This window comes from Arvicola amphibius, chromosome 3, assembly GCF_903992535.2.
Source record: "Arvicola amphibius chromosome 3, mArvAmp1.2, whole genome shotgun sequence".
Classification (NCBI taxonomy): domain Eukaryota; kingdom Metazoa; phylum Chordata; class Mammalia; order Rodentia; family Cricetidae; genus Arvicola; species Arvicola amphibius.
The window spans coordinates 159,170,459-159,182,681 of record NC_052049.1 but is presented as its reverse complement, the minus strand read 5'-3'; positions in this window follow the sequence as shown (position 1 = coordinate 159,182,681).

Here is a 12,223-nt window from a genome sequence, read left to right as displayed (position 1 = left end):
CCATCCGATTGACCTATGGACATTTCTGTGAAGCATTTTCTTAATTACTAATTGATATAGTAGAGCTCAGCTCAGTATGAGCAGTGCCCTCTGTAGGCAGGTGTCTCTGGGCTGTGTGAGAAAGAGCACATCAAGTCAGTAAGCAATGTATCCGCATGGTCTCTGCTACAGTGCCTGGATCCAGTTTTTTTCTTGAGTTACTGTCCAGGCTTTCCTCAGTGATAAACTTTAAGCTGTCATATACAAATATTTCTTTCTCCCTAAGTTGATTTTTGTCTGTGTTATTGTTGTTTTTAACCTATTTATATGTATGAGTGTTTTGCCTGTATGTGTGTATGTGTACCACTGTGCACATTGCCATGCCAGAAGAGGGTGTCAGATCACCCAGGATTTGTAGTTACAGATGGTTGTAAGCCACCATGTGAGTTCTGAGAACCAAACCTGGATCCTCTGTAAGAGCAACAAGTGCTTTCAAGAACCAGGCTATCTCTGCAGCCCTTTGGTCATTCACAACAGTAACAAAGCATGAACTAGAGTTGTAACCAGCCTGGCAAACATGAAGATATTCTAAAGAGACACTGTGTCTCTTAATCTAACAGACTGTTGATACAATGAACTCCAAAGAAAGGTGACTTTTCCCTCAGAAATCTCATTCTGGGAGGAGAAATAAAAAGGCACAAACCAAGGTTAAAGCTTGTCTTCCTGAGAGGGGATTCAGTTCTAACAACCTATCAGACCACATCTCAGAGAGAAACTGAAGACCTGTCAAAGATGAGTCAGTGGTGGGCGTGGCCACACGTTGGTAGGACTGCTAAGATGTCCATGCCCTTGCCCCACTATTTAAACTTTCATTTCCCTTCAGGACCCTGAAGATGTACTTGGGGAATTTACTAAATCATTTTTCCCACTCTTGATAAGGCCACACTGAATAAATCTCTTTGTTCTGTTTTCTACTTTTAATTTGACTCCTGATGGGCTTTTTGATGAGAGGTGACTGGACTTAACTTAGAGATAGGTTGTGACCTTCAAGCTCGGTAACCAAAAAAGACCCTTAACTCAGGCCAACCAGAAATCCAAACCTAACTCAACCACTTCATATCTGTGATCTATGGTCTATTTTCTCAAGTTTCTTGATTGGGTTAATATTAAAATAAATGTTCATTGAGCATACAAGGGTATCCAGTAGTATAAAAATATTTTGCCAAGCATACTGAGTTAGGTCTCTATCTCTATGTTTTTATGTCCAGAATTTGGTTCCACGGTCATTCCTTCAGCATTCACACCAAGCTAAAGGAATTTCCACTCGGGTTAGCTCATCTTTCTCTGGATCACATGAGAGAACATTTGTTCTGGAAATTTAAGCAAGTGTAGATTGCATTAGAAAAGGTGCATAAAAGATTACATAACCATTATATATCTATCAGCTACTATGAGAGGAGATTGAAGGCACAGGCAGTACGTGTTCACTACCTCAATTTGCTCAAAGTGTGTGATTATTTTAATTAGATAAACACCTATGACTTGCAAGGTTATAGTTGTACAAATGTTCACTGTTCTGCTATATGGTTAAATGTTCTTTTTTTTAAATAAATTTTCAGCTTTTATGTTTGCTTAGAGTTTGTTGAACTATCAATAGCTTTTTAAATCTAATGCTTCATTTTCTACATGCTATCATAACATTTTTAGTCTTTAAGATAAACTGTCAAATATCTACCAAGATGGTCAAGTCATATTGATTTGGTTTCCTTTCTTCTTAGACATAATGCTTGCTCTAAATCCTGGACCTAACTTGACAGATAGAGCTATTTCTTCCCATTCAATTCTTCATCCCTCAAGTCCACATGGCCCCTTATTCTATTTTGGGAGTGCTCATTCTCTAGTTACTTCCCAAAGATGGATGAAAGTGTTTTGAAACTCAACACACTACAATGTTCAGTCCTGCCCTTTCTCATGCTCTGATTAATATTTTCTTGAACACAGAACTCTAGATTGGTTGCTCCATCCTCCAGAATCTTGGATAGCTTGTCCAGTCAGACTTGGATTAGGTCTGTGTTTAAAACACATTGTCTTATCTGTCCTTTGTTCTCCTCTTTAAAGTCCTGTGTGATTCCTACACTCTAAAGTTCACTAACGGTGGCAGAGCAGCGTTCCACAGGTAAGTGTTTGCCACACAGTGCTTGGTTTTCACTGGATTATTTTCTTAAAATTGTTCCTCTCTGTTTTCTCTATTCTCTCCTTCATTTGCTCCTCTGATGTTCTTATCTTCTACTGCTTTGTAGAATTTTCTTTCCTTCATGTTCTTGCTTCTTAGAAAATCCTATAAATTTATCTGCCACTCTCAACATTTGGGTGTCATAATTTGAGCTTTAATAATCTATTGTTCTGAATTCTTATTGTTAAATAAAAATTGTTTTATTTATTCAAATATATTGCTTGTGTGTCACATATGGATGATTTTTTTGTGCTTGTTATAACCCACTTCATGCCTGCACATCTTTATCTTCTAGCTCTTTTGCTTTAGACACTATAATAATATGAAGGTTTACCTCAAATGCCCCAAATCTCCTTAACATGCAACAAGAAGATATTCTACAAGACCAGAGAGAGATGAGTGTGCTGAAGTCAGGTCCAGTGTGGATAGACAGGTTGATGGATGAGAAGCCAACCATTCTGTTGGGGACAGCTCCAACTGCCAATGTCCACTTTTTCTTCTTTTTCACATATCTTATCTCCAGACAAAGGACCTCCTTTCTAAAAACAGGAGTGGCCTAGCTTTTAAACCCTTAAAAGCATTCAAGTGCAGCTTTTAAGCCTGGCTGTAATATTGTGGCTCCTAAAGAGGATAAGAAAGAAAAGCTGTGTGCTTTTTCAGTACAGGGTGGCATTGATTTGTTATCCTTTGTTAGGCTGATCTTATTTGAGCTCTTGTACTTCACAGTCTTTAGGGAGTAAATCTCCTTTTAACTGATACACAGTCAAAGCTGGACCACTGTTCGGGCCCACATCTTCTATACAGAGGACAAAGCAACTTTTTCACTTGTATGAAAATTGCATAGCTGGATCCCCTAAATTCAATAACCTAAATCATGAATTCTTTTTTTAATTTTTTTTTTAAGAATTGCTTTGCTTCACAGTGGAATTTGAACTTACAGTTAGCCAAGTGTTAGCTTTTGGAAACCTGCAAATAAACTCTGAGTGACCAACATAGTAAACATATATTCTTTTAAAACTTTATTATCAACATTAATTTCCCCACTGAAGAATTAATTTGATATTACCAAAATTTCAGAAGAAAAAGGAACACAGTAAACAGTTTCATCAGTTAAAGAGTTTTCCGGAACTTTGCAGCTAAGAAAGCTCCCCTCTCCTCTGGCATCCCTCTGCACCCATTTCTCCTTGATAAATTATCTCATCTTTTTGAGAGCAATTGCTTAATATTATCACACATATGATTATCACCAGATGCTCACAAGATCTACTTATCTGAAGAGTAAGGAAACAAGCAAATGTTCAAGCAATGTCCAAACTTTATTTAATTTTCTAACATGACAGAGGAATGGCAATGTTTCTGAGTGTACTACGGTCCTCATACAAGGGCTGTATTTTCTTTTCAGTCAGGGACATGCCTGACTCTTGTTTGCATTCCCCTAAATCCCTGGCATAGAGCCTTGAAAGTGCAGGCATGTAATAACCACCTGATGAATGAATGAACACATTTACTTTTTTTCTCTCCTTTTGGCTACATATAATGACTCAATTCATTGGTTCACTCTTCTGAGCAGGCTTTCAGTATTTAAGACCTATCTGTTTTACATTCCATGTGACAGCTAATAAAGCAAGAATTCATCTCTTGTAATGTTGAACCCGAATCCATATTCTTAATGTTATTATAGTAGCGCCTCATTATTTTCATGTGTTCTTCTCTTTTAATCTTTGTATGTGAATCTCTATGTCACCACTTCCTTTTAGTTACACTTCTAGGAACCTAGGGTTAAGCTGATAATAAAGACTTTCAGAGAGAACTTCTGTATGCTGTGCATTTTTGTACCCCTGAAGTTCAGCTGGGCCATATTTTGTGTCCTAAAACTTTGAAAGTCTCTAGTATAAGCAAAATATGATGTCATTTTTCAATTTTACAACATAGTGTGAATTTTTATCCAAAATAAAAAATAAATAATAAAGTTTGAAATGAGATGTGATTAGAACCAAAATTTTTATCTATTGGAGCACCTTTCGAATCTAATAATGAAGTCAGTAGGAAAAGGGGGGGGGGGAATTGATGCTCATAAAACTGCCCTCCAGCAACTATAAAATTATGGTGAGTTTATAAAACTGTGTGCTTCCTAGCTTTATGAGAAGCCATGGCAGTACTGGGAAAGCCAGTCAATTCCCCACGAGCACTACGAGCAGCAGATGCTGCAAGAGTTTCCTCTTGTAAGTCGCTCATTGTACACTGCTTGACATTTTCCCAGGCTGCTGAGTTGTGAGAATTTTTAAAGGACAAGTTGTAGGTTTTGAGGGATTAATAAAAATGGACTTGAGTTATCTGCAACACATTCAAACTTGGCTTGCTCTGGCCTCATACAGGCAAGTAGACCTAATCACAAATGAAATTGTATTCGTAGTTATTCTCATGAAACCAGAGACATTTTTAATGAGTCTAGAACACCAAATGAAATTCGGCAGAAACATTTTTGAAGAAAGAACTTGTATGTTAATCATCTGTCTTGTACTTTGAAGCCAGTGTGTCCTACATGGACCATCTCTAAGCCTGGAGAGCAAGTTTTGCTCTGCTGCCGGCAGAGGATAGACCAAGGACAACATCTGACAGCTGAGGTTCTACAGAACACATCTTAGAGTGAGTCATAGGAATGGAATCCTATCCACATTTAAAGTAATTTTCATTCATCATACAAGGCTACAGATAACTGTAACACCCGATTCTGTGTTACCCCTCGGTACAGTTCGCGCGCCACTGTACCTTACGCGAGTCGGACAAGGGCCTGGAGATTGAAAGAACACACAAAGAGACCTGGGTCATTCGAAAGGAGATCAGCCGAATGCCGTTTATTTAGCCTTGGGGAAAATCTTAAATACCCCACTCCTGCCCAAGGAATTCCACCCAGGCAGGTGGGAAATTACCATATCTAACTGCTGCACAAGGACTCCCACCTAGGCAGGTGAGAAATTACCATACCAACAATAGAGTCAACAATGCCCTACAACAAATCACCAGGCGGGGCAGAGGGAGCACAGGAACAAACAGGATGCTTAGTCATCTGACCAGAAACCGTCCTCAAGGTGAGCCCCAGGAACAAGGGCAGACCCGGGCCCTACAGATAACAAAGTAAAACAGCTACACATTGGTGAAAAAATCTTAGATTTCATAGCAGAAGGTTCTGGGAGTCAAGAAAAAATAAATGTACTAGAAGGCAGAGTTTAAGTTAGATTTTCAAATTTTTCATCAAAGAATTTTCCCTTAAAATATAACAAGGAGCTTCTAGGTTTTTCTAAAAAAAAAATCATTTATTTGTATTTGTTTGTACACATATGAATTTTTATCTGCACCACACGCATGCCTAGTGCCCATAGAATAAAAGAGAACATCAGATGTCTTGATCTGGAGTTAAGGATTGTTCTGAGTCACCATGTAGCATCTGCTGCAAGAACAGTAAGTGCTGTGAACCACTGAGTCATATCTTCAGCTCAGCCTCTAGGTTTTAAAAGCCCTCACATGTACTTTGTTGTTTTTTTGCTCTTACTCTTTTTTATTGATTTTTATTAAGCTCTACATTTTTCTCTGCTCCCCTCCCCCCTTCAATCCTCCCCCAAGGTCCCCATACTCCCAATTTACTCAGGATATCTTGTCTTTTTCTACTTCCCTTGTAGATTAGATCTATGTAAATCTCTCTTAGTATCCTCACTGTTTTCTAAGTTCTCTGGGATTGTGGTTTGTAAGCAGGTTTTCTTTGCTTTATGTTTAGAAACCACCTAGGAGTGAGTACATGTGATAATTGTCTTTCTGTGTCTGGGTTACCTCATTCAAAATAATGTTTTCTAGCTCCATCCATTTTCCTGCAAAATTCAAGTTGTCTGAATTTTTTTCTGCTGTGTAGTACTCTATTGTGTAAATGTATCAAATATTCCTTACCCATTCTTCAGTCGAGGGGCATTTAGGTTATTTCCAGGTTCTGGCTATGACAATCAATGCTGCTATGAACATAGTTGACAAGCACATGTCATATATATATATATAGTTCTAACAAGAATAACCTTAAATTTCTAGCAATATACAAAAATCCATAACAATGTAAATTATTTGAGATTGATAGTTCCTTTTAAGTTTAAAAGTAGATTCAATAATCTACCTTTTATCCTATCATCTCTATATCCCCCCTTATTTTCATTTAAGAAAGAGATCCCTGAATCTAACCTCCTTTGCTTAGTTTTTTTCCCAGACTGTGACCAGTTGCAACCTGCAACCAATGCCTCCCCCCCTCCACAAACAATGACAGACATCATAACCTACCAAAGGACCAAAAAATACCCAGCCATCTCTTGGGAATGTGGATGCCATGTTCTTAAAATTACTTCCTGTTGTCTGGTGGTGACAGCATCTTTAGAGGATCCCTAAGAAAGTTGGGATAATGGTCAAGTACTAGGAGAACTAGCTGTGTGATTTATTGACCAGTCTCTGTGTAATGGGAAAGTGCAGGGCTTATCTGAAGTCCTGCATAGAGTTGTCTGTGAGGCTGGACCTTCTCAGCTAGCAATTTTGAGGTTGTCCTGGGTAGTATGTAGTCTGAAACTGATCTTTGGGTGGCGTTTGTCAGCTTAATGGCATTACCACACTTCGGGTGGATTTGTCATTGTAGGGCCACATAATCTTTTTGGAGACCTCAAATGTTGCTATTAGGAATGGCCATGGTTCACTGCAGAAAGCTTGAATATTTTAAATGCCAAATACAGATGAAATCTGAAAGGTTAGAGAGCCACAATCTATTAAGTGCATTTGGAGTATACAAACTTAATTCCTAATTACCTGCTTCAAACTCAAACCCAAAATCATGTACAGAAAGCTAGATGAAGCTTATTTCTAGAATTAGTTAGTACCCTGTATGACTTAATATCCTGGCAGAAAGATATATAGATACAAGTTAAAGATATATACATATATGCAATTAATCTTGTAGATTATGAGATAATACTTATATCTTAAGAACAGCTATAAATGGTCAGAATAAAACTAAAGAAATAACAGATTTGTGGGCAATAGAATGGTCACTTAATTTTAGTTTTCTTCTGTCCCATTCCATGTGGCCCTTCTGACATAAGACAGAGATTTTGAATTTTTATTTAACAAGCATGCATTGGTTTAGAGAATGAGAAATCCATGTTCCAACTCCAAAGCAAGCTTAATTTTTGCTTGAATTGAGGGACCAAAAGAAGACGATTTGCCTTTTATGTTTTCAGAGAGCAGCAGAAACAGGCATTTGGGAAGATTTATGAAATTCCATCTTGTTGGCAGCGTGCTATACCATTAGGCCAGTTTACTCTTTTTCTTGGAGCATTTTCTCTGGATGCTTCATCCTTCTTCTTCAGATGTTTCATTTGTCCAGTGCTCTCCAGATTCCTTAGTTGAATGTTTTTATTCTCCTGGAAAGACAAAAACAAACTCTGCCTCAAACCTAACATTGAGGAGTTTCTTTTTTGACAGGTTATATCTTTGTTAAGGCAAAATGTATTTTAGCAGTAGAAAAAGCATGTTTTTTTAATTGGAAAATTTTTTGAAACTAAATGTATCTTGGTTTATGTGGATATATATATATATATATTTAATTTGAATTATAACCTATCTTTACAGTAATCCTTTGAGTTTTCTTAAATCATTCTAAAACTCTTAACTGGGTTTTTAATACCAAACAACAAAAATACAAAAACATCCTTTTTATTTGATAAGAAAACTCAAACGCTGATGTCCAAGATGGTGTGGGCCATATGGCAATCTACAATTTAACATTCTAATATTGAATTAAGAAACCCATTTTTTCTTTCATGCCAATAAGGCAATTGTGGTTCCAGGAAATTATCATTCAAAAAATACTATTATTAATTATTATTATTATTATACATTTTTAATCTTGATAAAATGAAAAGCATTTATTAGTATTATAACTTAGTTTGGATTGAATGGCCACTCGGTTTGATGAACTATCATCCCTCCTTAATCAAGCATTCTCTTCTGTTCAAATCTAATCTTTATCAGTCTTGATGGTATCCATAGCTTTTCTGCTCCCATGAAAAAAAATAAAAATGCATAAGAATACTTATAGGTGAATGAGTGGAAGGTAAAATAAGCAAAATACAATAACTCTGGATCCAAACAATCCACATGTGCATCCTGTAATTTCTTTTCTACTAAACCCAATTCTCTCTCAGCTTAAGCTGATAATTTTCTTGGACATTTAAGTCCTTATCATCTTGTAAGTTTTGAAATAAATTACGTACTTTGTGGGTGGTCAAACCAATTGTGGGTCATAGCCAATTACTATCTCCCAGTAATTCTTGTAAATCATTAGGAGTTTGTAATTGGTCTCTCCTGATTTGTACTTTTGTAGTTGAATTTTCTGGAAACCTGTCTTATATCCTAGGTATTAGTAGAATCTCATCTTTATATTTTTTTTCAGGAGCAATTCATAATCTCCAACAAGGCAACATTCTCTTTTCTTCATAAAACATTTTTAAGATATGTGCATCTGAATCAGCCACTAAGATATCATTTATATAATGGTAAACTATAGATTGAGGAAAATTTTAAGATTTCTAATGGCTGTTTTAAAACCATTAACATAAGGGGTGGCTGTTTAACATTCCTTGCGGCAAGACTCCCCACTGGTACCTTCTAACAGGTTGAGAATTATGAGTGGACACTGTGGAGGCAATCTTTTCTCTATCCTGTTCTTGTAAACGTGTAATTTAAAAAAGTACTCTTTTAAATCAGTCACTATAATAAACCATACTTTAGGTAATAGAGGAGGAGGCAGGAGAATTCCAGGCTGTAAAGTGCCTGTTGGTTGAATCACTTTATTTATGGATATATAAATAAATATATAAATAAATATATAAATATATAAAAAAATAAATATATATTACATATATACTATATGGTTTATTTTATTTATTTTTTTTCACTTGCTGTAATATGGTTTATTTTTTTAAAAAATTTCCATCTCCTCCCCCTTCCCTCCCCTCCCCTCCACCCATACCCCCCCCCCTCCCTCTCCAGGCCAAGGAGCCATCGGGGTTCCCTACTCTATGTTAAGACCAAGGTCCTCCCAACTCCCCCCAGGTCCAGGAAGGTGATCAACCAAGCTGAGAAGGCTCCCACAGAGCCCGTCCATGCTGAAGAATCAAAGCCCAGAGCCTTTGTCCTTGGCTTCTCAGTCAGCCTCTACCGTCGGCCACATTCAGAGAGTCTGGTTTGGTCTCATGTTCCATCAGTCCCATTCCAACTGGAGTTGGTGATCTCCCGTTAGTTCTGTCCCACCGTCTTCATGGGTGAACGCACCCCTCACGTTCCTGACTTTCTTTTTCATGTTCTCTCTCCTTCTGCTCCTCATCAGGACCTTGGGAGCTCAGTCCAGTGCTCCAATGTGGGGCTCAGTCATTTTCTTCATCTATTGCCAGGTGGAGGTTCCCTCACGGTCCTGACTTTCTTTCTCATGTTCTCCCTCCTTCTGCTCCTCATCAGGACCTTGGGAGCTCAGTCTGGTGCTCCAATGTGGGGCTCAGTCATTTTCTTCATCTATCGCCAGGTGGAGGTTCTATGGTGATATGCAAGAAATTCATCAGTATGGCTATAGGAGCTGGCCTTTTCAGGCTCCCTCTCCTCAGCTGCCCAAGGAACTAGCTGGGGGCGTCTCCCTGGAAACCCGGGAACCCCTCTAGAGTCAAGTCTCTTGACAACCCTCAGATGGCACCCTAAATTAAGATACATGCTTCCCTGCTCCCACATCCACCCTTCCTGCATCCCAATTATCCCATTCCTCCGAGCTCCCCCCATTCTCCCCTTCATGCTTTTCTCTCCCCTTCTTCCCTTGGCCCCGTCTCGCCCCACCCTCAAGTTCCCAATTTTTGCCCGGCGATCGTGTCTACTTCCAATATCCAGGAGGATTATTATATGTCTGTCAACATTCTCCATTTTTCTTTCTAGTGACAAATAGAGGGGATTTCCAAGGACTGGTCAAGCATCTAACTGGTTGAGCATTTAACTGCTCCTGTACCAACAGTTCCAGTGTGGATCTAATTTTTATGATGTCCAAGGTCATTGTTCCATCCAGACAGACTTGTCAGTTGTGGGAACCCACAGTAGTAAATCCGTTCCACCTTAACTAAAGGTCAGAGAGCTTAGACCTACTCTTGCTCCTTCAAGGCACTATGACAAGAGATTTGACCTAAGGTGTGGCAACTAACAGGATGTTCTTACCTAGGATGTAGTTACTGGATATTATGGGTATTAGGAAGGTACTACTTTGTTCTTTGCATTTTGGTAAAGAAGTCCTTTGCCTTCCCCTCATTTATGGATTAGGGTATATAAGGGCTATAGAAATAAACACAAAGCTTTTTCCACTATTTACTGAGTGCTTTCCCGACTCTGTTGTCTCTTGTCTGTTTCTTTCCCATTTAACCATTTTAAAAGTGGGGCTGTTGATGCCTTTGAAATATCAGCAGCTGTTGTGCTCTGCTTAAACACAACCTGAATGATCTTTGACAATTCTTGATAACACCTTTTGTTTTTTTTTTTGTTGTTGTTGTTTGGGTTTTTTTTTTTTTTTTTGGTTTTTCGAGACAGAGTTTCTCTGCAGCTTTACAGCCTGTCCTGGAGCTAGCTCTTGTAGACCAGGCTGGTCTCGAACTCACAGAGATCTGCCTGCCTCTGCCTCCCAAGTGCTGGGATTAAAGGCGTGCGCCACCACCGCCCAGCTTAATAACACCTTTTAATATTTTTCTCAGACGCAGTCTTTATTTTATGGCTTGTTTCTGAGACTGAAGGAATGTTAATCCATGTTTTCTTGCTGCAGTAAATCATGTTCCCACAAATTCAATTGCTATGTAAGCCACATATGTTTTAATTTTTCTATCTCTTATTCTGGTCCTATATACTTAACCTATTTTTCAGTTTGTTCAGCCGAGATATAGTTCTAATCACTAGAAGCTAAATATTTACCTCTTGAAGAGTTTAAACTGGATGCCAAGTTTTTGATGAAACTATCATTACATCTGTGCCTGTGTCTACTAAATCTTCAATTACAATGTCATTTATTCTTATTTTTAGCGTTGTCTCTAATTATTTTTAGAAATTTGCCAAAAATGCTTATTTTATGCTCTCTCCTGAATTTTTGGTTTTATCTACTGAAGCTGTTCTGTTATCCAGAGAAATATGTTTTTTTAAAAACAGGCATTAAGTCTTTTAATTGTTCTGTGGATGAGTTTATTCAATGCTAACAGAAAATTATTGAAACAAATTTGATATTGGGGCCCTTGAGAGGTCCCCTAAGGTGCTTCTAATGGCAAAGGGTTATCTTGACTGTCCCCTGTGAATCTGCAGTCATCAGTCCAACACTGGTCTTTGCCACACCTTCTGCATACTCCAGAAGGCTGGGGTCTTTTATTTGGATTATATCTAGAAAATACAAAACAAACCATTGTTTTCAGGAATGCCTTGCTTACAATCCTTCTTCAGATGACCTTGCTTACAATTAAAATATCTGATATTTTATTTTTTCTTAAATATTTTAGGAATCACTTTTTCTATTAAAGCAGCATCATAAATGTGATGTCCAGTGTCAGGTGTATTTCTAATCCATTCATCTATGGGTGCTGATCTTATCTTTAAAGGCCTAATTATCCCCTTACATCCTAAATTAACATTTTCAAGAGCCAAAACTTCAATTAATATTTTTCTGATTACTGGATATGATACCATTCTTTTGACAGCTGAAGTCAATCTATGAAAAAAATTAGTGAAGGCTTCTTGGGTACCTTGTATAATTTTAGTAAAGGACTCAGGCCTCTTTCTTGATTCTTTAACCTGTTCCAAGTGTTCAAAGCTGCTAAACAACACCTGGTCAAGGTGTGATCATCAAATCCAAACTCTCTTTGGAAATCAGCTTATGAAGCTTAAGTCTCTGACTCTCTATGATTACCTTCTGCCAGCTAGTTG